General features: G+C 35.1%; 1 pseudogene; it reads left to right on the plus strand.

Annotated features, from left to right (window-relative positions):
* The first annotated feature begins 289 nt into the window (after window positions 1–289).
* On the plus strand, window positions 290–3,000 carry LOC114749277 (CTP synthase-like; annotated as a pseudogene).
* Window positions 3,001–3,009: the final 9 nt, after the last annotated feature.

Raw genomic sequence — 3,009 nt, forward strand, 5'->3', positions numbered from 1 at the left:
AGTCATATTTCTCTCTTTGTTTTGGGGGCTATAAAGAGCAGAAACCTCGACGTCTATACGTATACACACATAGATAAAGGGAGAGATATAGAGATATAGCGAGATTGCAGAAAAGCAGTGACAGAAGAACCTTGTAAACCCCGTCATTGTGAACAAGGTTTTCCTCATTATTCTCTCCCTTTTTTAGTCTCACGAAAATTCCTCATTCTTTTTCGTTTTTTGTAATTTTCTTTTTTCGTTATGATATCTATGTATAGTCAGTCACTCCCTCCACCTGTCTATCCTCCTCCCTCTTATCCACATCCCTCACTTCTTTTTCATGCCAGATATCGTCACTAGACATTTTTTTTGTTGTATTGCTGTCATCATTCTTAGTTTTTTTCAGAGCCAAGGTTAGTGTGTCTCACCTAGTATAAGTACTAGAGTAGGTACTGCTAAGATTTCTGTCCCTCTGTCAGTTAAGCTTGCTTTGTCTTTGTTTTTCCATATTTCTGATATCCGGAGTTCCTCCTGCCTCTGTGCATTTTGACCAGGACCAGCGAAGAGGCTAGTTTCTTGCAGAAGAATGAAGTACGTGTTGGTGACCGGTGGTGTTGTGAGTGGACTTGGGAAAGGAGTTACTGCTAGCAGTATTGGAGTCCTTCTTAAGGCCTGTGGTCTTCGGGTCACTTCTATTAAGATTGGTATTTTCTTTTTTTCGTTGAACTCTCATGTCTCAACTTAACTTTTTTAAATTAATGGATGGTGCTTGTGAAGGAAAAGAAAAGTGAAGCAAGAGGGGTTTAACTGGAGAAAGCTGTTGAAAAAATATGGGGGGATGCTACTTTACTTTATTTTGAGTTTTTGGATTGGTATTTTTTAATTAAGACTGGTATTCTTCTTCTTCCTCTTCTTCTTCCCATTGAAATCTCACTATATGTATTAATAATTTTTATTTGTGAAGGGGTAAAACTAAAGCAAGAGGGTTTTAAATCTGGAAGACAAAAGAAACGAAGAAGAAAAATAGCACATGCACGCCTACGCACTATTGACAATCGTGTGTTATTTTTCTTTTTCCCCTTTTTTTTTTTGGAACAGAAATCTCACTATGCTTTGTTATTACTCAATGATGTTTTCTAAGGTGAAAAATAAGCAAAGAAGGATATAATTGGAAAAGATCATAGAAACACAGGAAGAATCCATTTTTCCCCATATCGACGTCACTTCAGTTAGTTAATAAAATTGTCATTCGTTTGAATGGCTGACACAATAGATTGTCTGGTTCCAGTTAGAAGAACTAGTTTTATTGTTGAACAAGAGGGCAGTACCAATTTTAGGCCGTGTGTTTTCACCCGCATGTTTAATCGGAACACAGTCTTCCTTATGAAACTATTCTTTGATGGTAATTTATTCTTAGTTGTTCTTATTAGATTTATGCTTATCTGTTGCCTGCAGATCCCTACCTAAACACTGATGCTGGAACAATGTCTCCTTTTGAACATGGGGAGGTGTTTGTCTTGTCTTAGATGATGGTGGTGAGGTAAAAATAAAAAAAAAACCAGTCGATAGAAATTGCTATTTCCTTTGCAAGATTCAAATTCTAGCTTATGATGTAATCATTGCTTTAAATCTTAAATGGTACTATCATTATCTATCATGTGAATTTTCATTTATATGGCATCCGCCATCCCAGTATCGTATTTTCATTTTACTTGAAAGCTAACCCAAATATTTATCATTTGGTTCCTGAGATGTGACTGGTTAGAGTAATTCAAGCGGAGGCATCTATATTTTTCTTTTGTTAGTTTAAAGTTTTAATTTTTTTCCTTTTTGTTTCGAAGGTGACCTTGATCTTGGCAACTATGAGCGTTTTTTGGACATAAAGCTAACCCGTGATAATAATATTACTACTGGAAAAATTTTCCAGGTAACTGAAGTATCTATCTCGTTTGTGAAATGTATGTTGATTTTCCAACTAACCATACATGTGGTGTCTTACAACATTTTATTTTGCCTTTTCTATAGTCTGTTATCGAAAAGGAAAGAAGAGGTGATTATCTTGGAAAGACTGTCCAGGTTTGTTGATCTTAGTAATATTTTATTTTTTCATGACACTCTGTATGGTCGATGAATTCTTGATTTTTATTCACCTCTGGTCAATTTGTAGGTTGTTCCTCATATAACAGATGCAATCCAAGAGTGGATAGAGCGTGTAGCAAAGACACCAGTTGATGGAAAAGAAGGACCAGCTGATGTCTGTGTCATTGAGTTAGGTGGAACTATAGGTAAATTGGCATTTAAAAACTGACTATTGGTCAAGTAAGCAGTATTAATTTTTCCAACTATTATAATTCCATGAGAAATTTTCATGTTTTATTATCTTATCATATCATGGGTGAGGTGAATGCAGAAATTCAGCTTTTCTTTTCATCAGGAAAATTTTGTGGAAATTATATGATTTATTAGGTAATTTGAAAGCTCTGTAATTATTTTACTTATATTTTGAATCCTTTTTAATGTAGGTGATATTGAATCCATGCCTTTTATTGAGGCACTTGGCCAATTTTCGTATCGTGTAGGTAATGTTTCTGATGCTTCAGACCCTGTGGGTTAATCATTTATTTTCTGTAGGACTCCAGTTCTCCAGTTAATAAGTTTCTCTGATTTTATTGTTCATGCAGGCCCTGGAAACTTTTGTTTGGTTCATGTCAGCTTGGTGCCTGTTCTCAATGTTGTTGGTGAACAGGTATATTGCATAATCAGTATGGTTGAGACAACATTATATAGGCTTGTAAGAAATAAATGTAATTTAGAAAAGAAATTTAGGCTACTTGACAAAGTAAGAAAAAATTTCACTTTTGTTTATTGATCTATCCTTCACTAAAAAAGACAGTGTAATCGATTGAACATATGCATCTACGATGTGGAAGTTGATCAGTTTTATATCTTTTACTTATTGCAAGCTTTAATGTGCAGAAAACAAAGCCACCCAGCACAGTGTCCGTCAACTTAGGGGATTAGGATTGACTC

This window comes from Neltuma alba, unplaced genomic scaffold (genome assembly GCF_004799145.2).
Source record: "Neltuma alba isolate B1F8T4 unplaced genomic scaffold, ASM479914v2 tig00006006_pilon, whole genome shotgun sequence".
In the NCBI taxonomy this organism is placed as follows: Eukaryota; Viridiplantae; Streptophyta; class Magnoliopsida; order Fabales; family Fabaceae; genus Neltuma; species Neltuma alba.